At 39.7% G+C, this 13,730-nt stretch overlaps 1 long non-coding RNA gene across 1 annotated transcript; it reads right to left on the reverse strand.

Moving 5' to 3' along the window:
- Positions 1 to 12,130: 12,130 nt before the first annotated feature.
- On the reverse strand, positions 12,131 to 13,429 carry LOC118559406. The gene is made up of 3 exons (XR_004928840.1): positions 13,286 to 13,429; positions 12,598 to 12,807; positions 12,131 to 12,509 (listed from the first exon to the last, which is right to left on the reverse strand). It is a non-coding gene; the product is annotated as an uncharacterized LOC118559406 (long non-coding RNA).
- Positions 13,430 to 13,730: the final 301 nt, after the last annotated feature.

Here is a 13,730-nt window from a genome sequence, read left to right on the forward strand (position 1 = left end):
TAGCTTATTTTATCCCGAAGTGCCTTCCATGAATTGCAAGTTGTAGTCTCATCGTAAAAACACAAAATGTATTTTTATCAACATAAGGGCTCCTGAGGGGGTTGGGCTAACCCCCCTTTGGAGACATTCTGTCTCCCGCAGATATGTGCTTTCTGACACTTCCCCCGTTAAATGTAAATTATAGCCCCAGCCTGTTTTTTGTGAGTCAACTAAAATAACATTCAGAGCCATGGGAAAGTTTAAAAAAACATTAATTAATCTACAAAGCTCTCATATATTTCCCGTTCTGTCCTGCAACTGGTACCATTACTGAAGCCTGAATATGGCCATTGTATTCTGCGAAATACTCCCCATCCCAGTTTACTGTGTTAAAGGTTAATATCTGTATAACTTTAAAATAAACTATTATCATATAAATGCTAATAACACTGGCCTGATCACTCTTTTCACACACCTGCTTAGCTCCACCCAGTCCTCATTACCACTCATCTGATCCACCTGTATTTGTCACTATATAACCAGCCTTCAGACCGGTCATCAGTGCCAGAATATTTCAAGCCACCCAGTGAGACTTGAAACTTGTCCTGCCTCTAGACCTCTGAGCCTGCCTGATCCAGTCTGTCCTGTCTGCCTGACCTGTCTACCTGACTTCTGCCTGACCTGACCGCCTGCTTGATCTCTGCCTGCTATTGTACCAACCGGATCGTTACTTGACCTCCGAGCCTGCCTGCTCTCGTCAAGACTCTCTGCATTATTATGTACCGAACCTGGTACTGTGACCCGACTCCGTCTTGGATCGTCCTTTGGTACCTCACTGAACTTCTGATCTCCTGGCTCTGACCACCGACCTCGTTTCTGACTTCGGCTGTGGCTTCATCCTTCTGTACCTCCTGCCTGCACCCTGACCATCTGGGACTCTCTGAGCGGCTACCGCTGCACCGAATTGGCAGCCAGCCGGCTGAAACCCACTTGTATTGCCAGATCCGGACTGGACATAAAGACCAGGTTAGTGACCTGCACGTTCGTGGTTCATCACTCCGGGAAAAAATGTCAAAACCTAACTGTTTGTCCACCTCGAATACTGGGTCCTTCTGTTCTGAGCCTGACACACTGGGTTATTTGCTGCATGCATTATTGTTCATCTTTTATGCTTGTTTTATAATGTTACTTTATTTTAACCCAGTGTTAAATTACGGATAGTTTCTTTTTTTCTTCTGTTACTCAAATCTAAAGAATACAGTTACAGTCCTTGTAACGTTAGGCTGGTATGTTTACCTAGTAGGTCTCCTCTGAGCAGAAGTTTTTTAAAATTAAGTTTTCTTCACCTCAGCCGCTCATTTAAGATGTAATATTGCTGCTTTCTAACTGTATTAGCCTTATATTGGCATCAATACGACATCTAAATGATTGCCATTCACACAACATACTTTAATCAAATGTTAAAACACATAATTCTATATCACACTGGATATAGAAAATATTTGAGAAACAAGATTGTGTCCTGAAAGAATGGCTGATGAATGATCATGCTAAGATAAATAGGTATTTACGACATTTCACTTATGCAGGAGGTGCTGAAAGATTTCAGTCCTGTGGAGCTGATTCACCACAGCTGTACATGTGTTGCTGGTGAAGCATTATGCAACCACTGTGTTTCTTTGCTGTTGTAGTCAGCACATTACTCTGTACACCACTGGCAGCTGTGCTGAAGCTGCCAGTGGTCCCCCCAGTACTAAGCTCTACAGAAGGAGCACAGCAATGGCACAAGCCCAAAACATTTTTAGAAAACAGTTTTCTATTCAATAATATGGTTATTTTTATTATATTTTCTAACTATATAACCTCTAACTGTGTCCTGCATAACTTAATAGGGTATTAAACCAGGCACTGTGGATAAGATGGCTGTGCTGTCTGCCAAACCGAAGTGTAGAGCTGCAACAGAGGGTGTGAGGTAAAAGCTGAATGTTTTGGATGTATTACAATATGTTGCACATTTGAATCAAAAACATGTTATGTTGGTTTTGACCAATGTTCACTTTACAAAGACCTTAGCGGGGATTTGCCAGACCTTTATGTCCTTAGAGTAAGTAAGGATATAGAAATATCAGATTTTACAGTAGCCTACGGTATATTATAAAAAATCTGTACTCATATTATTTTATATTTCCTCCCTTAAAGGTAATATAAAGTAATTATACAAACAGATATTTTGCTTTGAAGGGGAAACATACTCAAACTCACCTATTGAAATCAATATGGAAAAGGCTCTCCATTATGATTTACATAATGCGTACGGTGCCATTTTTTCATAATGTGTAAATTATTGTTGGCCTGAAAATATTTATTTGATATTAGATTACATTGTTAATCAAAATATTTACTTTCCTTGATGTCAGAGGTTTATGAAGATTTTGCAACAGCTGATACACCAATGATGTGCAGCATGGGAATCAGTCATACAATTTCCCTTGTTGACTCTGCCCTTGGTAAGGTTCAGGCCCAAAGTCCTTTGTCCTAGCAACAACCAACAGCATCAAAGAGAGACATGTCTTTCCATGCTCCACCCCATTTGTGCCTTTGAGGAACTACCACCTACAGCCATCAAGTTGCATGTTTGTCTGTTCTGAACCACAACAGCTGCACCATAGAAGTCTGGAGGTCACTTGGGTCATGGTACACAAATTTGAATGTGCTACCAGAGCACAGAGTTCATGTACTGAATGGCATCAGCTAAGGAGGCATAGACTGAACACCTCTTGTTTCAGAGAGCTCTGCCAGATTTGAGAAAAGTGTGAGGAAGATCTGGCAAATCGTCTACTGCAAGGGACCCATCAGTCTGCAGCTATGAAGAGGGGTGTTGAATTAGAGGCAGATGCTATCTGGGAATATTGCCAGATGAAAAGGGTCAATCACTATCCCTGTGGATTTGTGATTCACCCTGACGCTCCTTGACTAGGGGCATCTCCAGATGGATTGATCTTTAACCCTTCTGAGCCATGTCAGTTTGAGCTGATTGAGATTAAGTGCCCAGATGTAAAAAGCTATGTTCACTGTCCATATTTCCAAATGAAGTCAAGCAAATTGGAACTTAAACAAACCCATGCTAATTACTGGCAGGTTCCTGGGCAACTATTAGTAGGAAGACATTGTTATTCAAAGAGTTTATAGAAACAGTGATGTTATGGATTCAGTCAGAGGGAAAGTAGATAGATATTATTTCTGTTTTCTTGCAGAAATGTTTAAACATTTATGATTTTATTTATTTATTTTTGGATTTTTTGCGGCTCTAGTGGCTCGCTTTTTACGAAAGTAGGCTGACAGGAAGGGGGGTAGAAGAGGGGGAGAGACATTCGGCAAAGGACCACGGGTCGGATTCGAACCCGGGTCGACCGCGTCGAGGACTAAGGCCTCTGTATATGGGTCGCGCTACCCGCTGTGCCACATGCGCGCCCACATTTATGATTTTAATCAAATCCAATTCACAAATATTTATTAATTTCTCAGGGGAGAACAAATAATAGGATTTTTATAAAACTTTTAATATGGCCTCCTACAATTTTCAAATCCCTGGAGGAGCAATATTTCTAATTAAATTAAAATGTGGGGGTTCTGCAACATCTTGCACTCCACTTTAAATTGAAATGGAGTTTAAAGCGGAAGTTCAATTGAAGAAACTATTGCCTACCTCCATCCAATCAGAGACTCATCTGCCTCCGACGCAAGCCAATCAGCTTTGAACTGCTCCTCCACGAAGCAAATCAGCATCCTGTGTTCATCTTAAAAGAACTTCAAATCCACGTATCAGCGTTCTACCCAGCAGCGGCTGCGCAATGTCTGATTTGGACTCTGATGACTTGATTTAACCCACCTCTATCCCCTTCTCAACCATCGTAGCAACTTCTGTCTGGCTTCCTATGGTGCTCCTACAACCTCGTTCCTATCAGAGTGTAATTCCTCCCCGGACTCTTACATAATTCCCTGTCACTTCTTAAAACGGTCTGGCAGAAGACCGCCATGTTGAGCCTGGTCCTGCCAGAGGTTTCTTCCCAAAGGGGAGTTTTTCCTCTCCACAGTCACTTCATGCTTGCTCATCATGGACAGTTCATGCAAACCTGTGTTTATCCAAGTTGGACATCTATCTTTCTGGGTCCCTGAGTGAAGCACTGGTACCAGCTTACGCAGTCTACTGGATCCCACCAATACAGCTCAAGCAGATCATCTCGCAAACCAGCCTCTATGGACTAAACCAACTTCATCTATCTCCACTCCACCACCAGAATCAGAATCAGAATCAAGTTTAATCGGCAAGTAGGTTTGCACATAAGGAATTTGACTTGGTGATGATGGTGCAGACAGAGATAAGAATACAATAAAATAAAGTAAAATTGAATAAAATCAATATATATACAGAAGTAATATACATTCAGTAGACTGTGCGTTAATGTAATGCAGAAGCTTGTAAGTCCTGAACCGGGGAGAGAGACAGTGTCCAGAGTCACAGGCGGCTCTTGAACTTGTTCATAAGACCGGTAGCAGGTGGGAAAAAGCTGTTCTTGTGGCGTAAGGTTCCGGTACTGATGGACCGCAGCCTCCTGCCAGAGGGAAGTGTCTGAAATAGTCCATGACTGGGGTGCGAGGGATCAGCCACAAGCTTCCCTGCACGCCTCAGAGTCCTGGAGGCGTACAGAGAGATGGAAGATTGCAGCCAATCACCTTCTCTGCAGACCTGATGACACGCTGCAGTCTGCCCTTGTCCATAGTGGTGGCACCAGCGTACCAGATGGTGATGGAGGATGTGAGGATGGGCTCAATGATGGAGGAGTAGAACTGTACCATCATTGTCCTTGGCAGGTTGAATTTCTTCAGCTGCCGCAGGACAGGAAGACTCCACAGTGTCAATGGTGGAGTCACAGAGGGTGATGGGGGTAGCTGGGGCTGAGTTCTTCCTGAAGTCCACAACCATCTCCACTGTTTTTACAGCGTTGAGCTCCAGGTTGTTCTCCCTGCACCAGGTCACCAGATGGTCTGCCTCCCACCTGTAGGCGGACTCGTCACCATCAGAGATGAGTCCCATGAGAGTGGTGTCGTCCGCAAACTTCAGGAGCTTGACAGACTGGTGACTGGAGGTGCAGCTGTTGGTGTACAGGGAGAAGAGCAGAGGAGAAAGAACACAGCCCTGGGGGGAACCAGTGCTGATGAGCTGTGAGTCAGAGTCATGTTTTCCCAGCTTTACGTGCTGCTTCCAGTCAGACAGGAAGTATGTGATCCACCTGCAGGTGGAGTCGGGCACATTCAGCTGGGAGAGCTTCTCCTGAAGCAGAGCTGGGATGATGATGTTGAAGGCAGAGCTGAAATCCACAAACAGGATCCTGGCATAGGTTCCTGCAGAGTCCAGGTGCTGGAGGATGTGGTGAAGGGCCAGGTTGACAGCGTCGTCTGCAGACCTGTTGGCTCTGTAGGCAAACTGTAGGGGGTCCAGGAGGGGATCGGTGATTTCTTTTAGGTGTGAAAGCACAAGGCGCTCAAAGGACTTCATAACCACAGAGGTCAGAGCGACGGGTCTAAAGTCATTAGGTCCTGTGGTCCTTGGCTTCTTGGGAACAGGGATGATAGTGGAGGATTTGAAGCAGGCTGGCACGTGACATGTCGCCAGTGAGGTGTTAAAAATGTCTGTGAACACTGGAGACAGCTGATCAGAACAGTGTTTCAAGGTGGGTGGGGTATTTTCCCCTTACACTAGCTAGAGGATGCTATACTTTAAAACTAGATTGATAAACGCGTTGCTTCCTACCTGGCTCTGGATGGGCATCATTCCTCTGCAAATCCGTTCCTAGACCTGTTCCTGACTCATCCTAAGTTTTTAAAAAATATTTACTAATAAAATCCCTCAAGCCTTTCATGTCATCTTCTCTTTTCTGTGAATCTGTGATTCTTAGTTTGCAGTGGAACGAACTTTTAAAGTTGCAGATAGCTGACCTTAGCTAATTCTGTCTTATTAGTAAATGTTCTGTTGCACTGGTTTCATCTTCTGCTAAGATAAATATAAATTTAAAAACAACACAAACGGTCTATTATAGACATTAACATATAATTCAACGTTGTTAAATTAAAGGACTCAAAACACATACTTCTGAAACTCAACTTGAAATTGGAAGTGTCAGACTTGGGACTTGACTTGAGAGTTACCTGTCTTGACTTGAGACTTGACTCTGACTTGACTTGACTGACTTTACTTGACTTGGACTTGAGGGTAAATACTTAACATTTGCTTGAGACTTGCAAAATAATGAGTTGGTCCCACCTCTGGATGGTGGTAAGAGAGAGTCAATATTCACGTTGAAACAAGTCCTTCACCAACATGGAATCAAAGGCCACTGAGTGAGAATAAAGTCATCACTCCAAAAAGCAACAAAAATGTCCAATCACAGTTTTAAATGCACTCAGGGGCCTAGACCTTCATTTTTGGAGACATGTCTGGTCATCTGATGAAACTAAAAGAAATTGTTTCGCCATAATGTTTGCTACATTTGGACAAAAAGGGAGAAGTTATCAAGCCTAAAAATATCAGCCTCACTGTGAAGTATCGGAGTGACATCAGCAACGCAGCTGCCACTGAAGAGACTGCACATATTCAAACTAGATAAATTACATAGTATTCCATCGCATTAAACCTTCAGGAACACAATGTTTCACAAATATCCTTAAGAAAGACAACAAACACACCAAATACATTTTCTAAATCTGGATAGATAGATAGATAGATAGATAGATAGATAGATAGATAGATAGATAGATAGATAGATAGATAGATAGATAGATAGATAGATAGAAAATTGTATGTTCTAGAAAAGAATTGTAGGCGAATAGATTGCCACCTGTTTATACAATACTTTTGAAATCAGCTATGTTCTCCCATTAACGATGTAGATCTCCCAGCCCAATTCTCCTTAGCTACAAAACATTATACTTCCCAAGAAACTCAAGTGCTAATTATTACTTAGTTTTGGCCATAATAATTTTTTAATACAAGATGCCAGAACTCCCAAATCAGGGCTACGAGAACCAAATTACTTAATTTCCCTTGTACATCAACAGCAGATGACTAATTTATCTGCTATGTACTGGTCTTAAGCTCTGTTATGCCAGAAACTTGTTTGATTATGAATATTATTATTAATTATAATTTGCCATTACAATTTAATAATAGATCATTCAAACTCAAATGGTAGCTATAACAACAAATATAATTCAAATGGTTGTGATCCAAGGGCTGTGAGCCTTAACACTAACAATGCATTTATTAATTAGCTGTTATGAACTTTATTTATGCTGGAAAAGTGTGATCTGACCGGTTGTTGACCGATTAGACTTATCCAGCAAACGTTGATAATTGCAATTGGAGTTTTAATCCCTACTTCTTTATCACAAACCAATGACAATGTCTCAGTTAATTCAGTTAACTCAAAAAAGGTACATTCAATTTCTGAACCAAAATAACCACAAACTATTATTTCACACGTTGTTGTTTTTTAAATTAATAATCCCTGATACAGCAAATATTATATTTATTAAAAACACTAAGAAATACTACTCGCTACTCAAATAATATGCAAAAGAAAATAAATACAAATAAAACAAGTCAAAATAGATTAGATGAGAGGTAGCATTTCTTAATTCAATTCACAGTTGTTTAACATCACATTCAAGAAGTCGGCACTTTGACATTGCAGCATTGAAAGACAAAATAGCTTTGAGAAAACAGACCTGAAGCTAGATGGGGAACGATTCTGTACTCCACAACACGCTAAGCTAATCGTCTAGTACTACCTTTACACCTTTCCAACATGGCGACTATGACGACATATGACCTACGACCTTGCATGACCTGTGAGGAGGAGGTCCTAATGACGTATCTAGCGCACATGCCTAGTGCAGGGCGGGCTTTGATCAGGAGGCGGTTTCACTCCTGAACAAAGGACCTCAAAGAAAGTGTGTGAAACTGAACATGTAGACAAAGAAATCAAAAGATGAAGAAAGGAAGAGAGGAGAAAATTGTCTCTCAGCGGAGCCAGTTTATTATCAACCCAAAAACAACACAGCCAAAATTACTTATGAAATGCATGCACACACATCAGAAATATCCAGCACAGTTAAAACAAACTCCGTCTCAGTGTAATTAACCATTAAACTAATTCCTAATAGGTTCTGCCCAGGGACAAAATATATTACCTTATGGGTGAAAAAGAGAAATAAGAGTAAAATCCTTTCTTTACGGTCCGTGTATCTTTTGGTCATTTGATTTTCGTTTCAGAAACAGGAAGTAAAAAACCAAAAACAAATGGCGATTTGATTTTTGTTTTAAAATAAAAAAAATGAAAATCGAAATATAAAGCGTTTCTCTTGTTCATTGTCTAAAAGGGAAGAGGGAAATTTGAAAAATTATTTGTATTTAATTTTCCATTTCGGGAAACAAAAAACAAAAATCCTTTTGAACAGGAACGAAAAAAGGGTCGTTTGTGGTCGTTTGTTCATATTCCGAGACCGGATGTGGTTACTTATTTGTGGCAAAAGCGCCAGTGAAGTTAGAGCTGCCCGGGGCAAAAGAAGTACTTGCTGCTGCGTAATTGAGCTTGAGCAAGGACATGGAGCCACTCTTTTATTGTTTTCCGAAACAATAAAAGAGTATCTCTCAGGGAAGAAGACATGACTGCAGAAAAACTAAGCCGGATTTTTTAAGTAAATATTTTCAGATGTTGCTAGCTATGAGCTATCGCTAACATTCGCTAACTTGTGGATCAGTTCTATAATATTAAGACCAGCTTTCTTGTTCGGCTTGGGTGTTACCTATGTTTCAGCCGTGAAAAGCCGTAAACAACAAACATGCTACATGCTCAGAAATCCTACAAATTATTTGGTGAGGCTAGACTAATGTTAACCCCATTAAACTTAGTGGAGGTGTTTGCATATACTTTACTGAACAGTCAGAAATCCATCTCATCGTGGATTATCCCTTAGCATTAAATACTCTCTCTATATTTAACATTTTATGAAGCTGTCCTCTAAGTAGTTACTAAAAAATATTAAATAAAAAAGCTTTGGAAATAAACACTTCAGATATTGCACTTATGGGTTTCTTCACAGGTCACAACTCAGTCTTTACATGACTGATGATGCTAATGTGGCAGTTTTTCCTGGAGCTTCTGGTGCATTCAGCACATTGGAGCTTAGTCTAAGAGGTCACTATGAGGTTTACGGTGAGGAGGACACCTCATGTGCTTCACCATCCACAGCTCAACGCTTCACATTCATGCGAACATCTGCAACTACTCCTGGTCCAGCTTTGGAGCGTGCTGCCTTAGCCCCCCCACCACCCACTGCCTCAAAAACTTTTCAAAGGTAACTTCTTAGATGATGAAGATACAATATATAATGTAGGAGCCTAAATGCAGTTCATTTTAGTTGGAATATATTTTTTGTTTAAAGATTCCAAGAGGATTTAAAAGGATTGAAAATTGATATTTACATACGTACAGTATATTGATATTGGGTGAATAGGACTTTTATTGTGAAGTTTAAAAACCTGGTAAAGGAGGGGGGGATTTCCTGCTAGCGAGAGGAGCAGGGATGTTGGGGAATGAGAAGGAGATTGGAGCGCAATAGTTTTTTGACCTCGCCCTTCCCAGGTTCCGTTGGACCTTGAAATACTTAATTTTGTGGATAAATTTTACGTTTTTTGTAATGTTGCGTTACGTTTTTTAGTAAACAGTTAAAAGCAAGAAGTGGACTCGTGGATTTATTTTCAAAGTATTATTTTTTTGTGGATTCAAGCCAAGGGATCCTGATGAGCGTCAAGCCAAAGCTCCAATAAGGACAGTAAGAACCCACATATAATTTTAGATGTAACAATTACAGTAAATTAAATAAAAAATTATTATTTGCAAAACAGGTACTTCACTCTGGATGATATGATCAGCTCCAGTTACCCTTGTTTGTATACTTTTTACTTATGGTGCAATAGTTATTACTGTATATTTCATTTATAACACACATTTTAACATTTTCCCCTAAATTTACTAACCTCGGCCAAAACAGTGGCCGCGGTTATGTTTTTCCATTTTCTGTCATCAAGCGTATGCAAAATGTTATTAAAGTGTTCATATCAAACTTTGTGTATTATTTGTGCCTAATCCAAGGAAGAGATGATTACCTTGTAACACCAATCAACCCTAAGATACTATAAAAACCGAATGCATTTTATAGTTATTGTTTCAATACATAAGACCATCACTGTTAACTAGGATTACAAATGTTACTTGTGTCATAACAACATGTCATATTTTAATATTTCATATTTTATTCTTCCAGATCAATTTCTCTTGCTGAGGTGGTTGGTGGGAGGTTGAGTCCGAGCAGAATGGGGTGGTCTGGTTTTTGGAATGTGAGGCTAACCTTCAGGGGGATCATCGGAAAAGTGCAAGATGCCATAGGAAGTCATGACCCCATCGTATTGACTGATGCACAGGGCAATGCAATCCTGGAGTCTGAAGGAACAACAGGTGGGATCATTAATTTTATTTCCAATTCAATTTTATTTATATGGGGCCAATTCATGTCATGTCATCTCAAGGTACTTTCCAAAGTCAATCCAGATTAGGTCATATTTTACAGATTAGTCAGAAAGTTTCCTCGCTAAGGAAACCCATCAAGTTGCATCAAGTCTTGACAAGCAGCATTCACTCCTCCTGAAGAAGAGCCACAGCCTTTCCATGTGGTTGATATTCAGGAACAGCCACAATGGACAGTCATGTGCATTGTTGATGGTTTTGCAGAAAAATTTTAAATTATATTCTTGATTTGACAGGAAGCCAATGGAGGGAAGCTAAAATTGGAGAAATATGATCCCTCTTGTTGATTTTCATGAGATTCATGATACATGTCATCTCAAGGCAAAAGTCAAATTCAAAATCATACAGCTTGGTCAATAAAATTTCCTGTCTAAGACTTAATTGACTTAATTTAATTTATAACCACAAAGTTACATTGATCAGATGATTAATTGAATTTTTTCCATAACATGAAACTATAAAATAAATAAATACATAAAATGAACAAGTGCCTATAATATATTAGATAAACTGTTTACTACGTCTTTACTGACTATGGTGCAAGTTGCGGTCCTGATCCAAATCCGACTTTCCACAAACCCCCACTCACCCGGAACCTAGGGAAACAGCAGCCAGCTGTGGCGCTGGTTGGTGAAAAGGCTCTTGTGAGAACAGAAGTTTATGTGGTCCTTTCCTTTATGTGTTGCTATTCCTCATAAATGATTAAATACAGCCATGGTTTCCATTTTTTTAGGTTTCTATTTTCTTTAGGACAAAACTCGTTATCCGTATGCACAAACATCCTATTTCATACTTCAAAAGCCTGTCTTTCCTCGTGTTTCTGTCTTGAGGTTTTGTTCAAATTAATCAAGCTACCTAAGTTGGTGGCAAAAAACTTTATTGTGTCTGGTGGCCAAAGTTTTTGGCTTGTGAAGTTTAGGAGCTCAATCCAGGGAACGCTACAGTGTCTAGTCAAACCCCCGTCTTGCGTAATTTTCTTTCAGCGCCATACAGCCACAGTAGCGGGACCCGCAACCGCATGCAACTGATAGTTTGAGACATTGACTTTTAATTATTTGGGCTCCTTGTGTCGCCGCAATCGTGTCTGCACCGTATTCAGTGTGAGCCTGGCATAATGTCTTATGGACAAACATACACCAAATGACTAGTTATTCTAATTTTTTCTGTTTATGTACAGCACTTTATATCGTCTTGTTACTCAAAAGTGTGATATAAATAAACTTGCCTTTCCTTTGTCTTTCAGAGCTCATTGAGGAACCAGTCTTCACACAGTGTTGCCGGAGCATTTTGTAGAGTGAACACTATAAGCAACAACATATTTGAAGTGAATGGTCTGTCAGAGGCATTTTCTGTTCTGAGTTCCCTTTTTCAAGAGGAGTAACAATTTGCACTTTAACACCCACCAATAGGTTATAAAACACATTTTATTTGAGTTTTTTTTCAAAGATTAAAACATGTGGGTCAGGGTTTTAGTAATGATGAGAATTTAATTACACGCTTCATTGTTTAATGTCATATAAATGTTTATTGTTCTTATTACAAATTTACAGTCTCTAAGTTAAATAGAGCTACTGGCTTTTCACGCATTGCGCTGAGTTGTTGTTATAAGACAGAGCAATACCTGTTTGTAGGGAGCAAAATCATTGTTCACTGCTCGAGACAATAAGTTGGAGATATCTGAATATTGTTCAGCAAACTGGTGCTCAACTGTAATCTTCTCCTGTTCAGTTGAAAATGGATCAACTCCAAAAGTTGAATGTCTCGTCAGTGAGGTTCCAAACTGCAGATTGTAAAGGTCTGCTGCTTTACCCGAATGAGGCAACAGCTCCTGTGGGATTTTTCTGGGACACCCACAGCTAGCCAAGTTATTTGGTATACCTTTATCTGGAAAAAAAAGAACATACAGTTGGTATTGAAGCTTATGAATGCTGTTGTCATTATTATAAATCTTCAGAACACTGTCTTATTTCACCTGGAATGTGATGAGCATTCCATGACTTCACCAGCCTTGTAAGACCAATCTCACATAAGCGGCCAGTCAGGTTGGACACGCAATATCGCACAAGACTGTCATTCATGTCTATTTCCTCTTGATCCACCAACTGCAGAAGAGCTGTCTTGTCTTCAGTGGATATTTGACACGATTGTTGACTTCTGGCCAGATTCGTCCAACTACATGATTCTGAATTTGCAACAAAGATGTGTAATCAGTCAATTTGTTCTTGTGGGTAAAACAAACAGTCAGAAAGCAATGGTAATGAAGAATTACCAGTAGTCAATGGATTTAACAACTCAGCACACATTATTGTCATTAACCGCTGAGCCAATGATTTTATCAGGAATTCACTTTAAGGACCATTTTCCCAAATGGACTGTAACATAAAAACCACAGTGCTTATCAGGTAACTACAATATAAAGGTTGAAATAAGTCCAGCGCTGTTGCCACTGCAGTTGTGTATTGTTAAGCTGTAACAAGATTTAAAAAAGAAACTTCTTTCGGCCATAGATAATTTAATGATTAATTACCCTAAAATTGGGAAAAGTAAGTCTCAATTTGTCACGTATGCAAAAAGATAGTTTGCTGCTGAAGAAAATATTATAATAATAAAATCAGACTCAAGTGTATTGTGCCAAACCTAAAAAAACTATTGAACTGAACCTGTGTGGATGAAGTCTGAAGATAAGGCATTCACTCCTGATTGTGGCGGTGAGATGACAGAAGCTCCTGCATGAAGAGCGTCAAATAAAACTCCTTGCCATGATCCACTCGCACCTGGTCCCACATACCATAATCAAGTACTGCAGGCCTATTGGATGACAAAAAGTTTCTTGTATTTTGTGTAAAAACTTTTCAAAATTAACTGTTGTCAGTTATTCTTAGTATAATATACTTCATAAAAATGCAAATGTTAATCAGTTATTAAGATAAGATAGAACTTTATTTATCGCACAATGGGGATATTTACTTGTGGCATTGGCTCTTATAAGCAACAGAAGGTGCACACAATATACTGTACATTCATATATATAAAGTGGACAGGAAAATAAATAAATACAATTTCAGAATATCAAATAGTTATTGCACAGTTATTGCAGTGTACAAG

Source organism: Fundulus heteroclitus, unplaced genomic scaffold (genome assembly GCF_011125445.2).
Source record: "Fundulus heteroclitus isolate FHET01 unplaced genomic scaffold, MU-UCD_Fhet_4.1 scaffold_28, whole genome shotgun sequence".
Lineage (NCBI taxonomy): Eukaryota > Metazoa > Chordata > Actinopteri > Cyprinodontiformes > Fundulidae > Fundulus > Fundulus heteroclitus.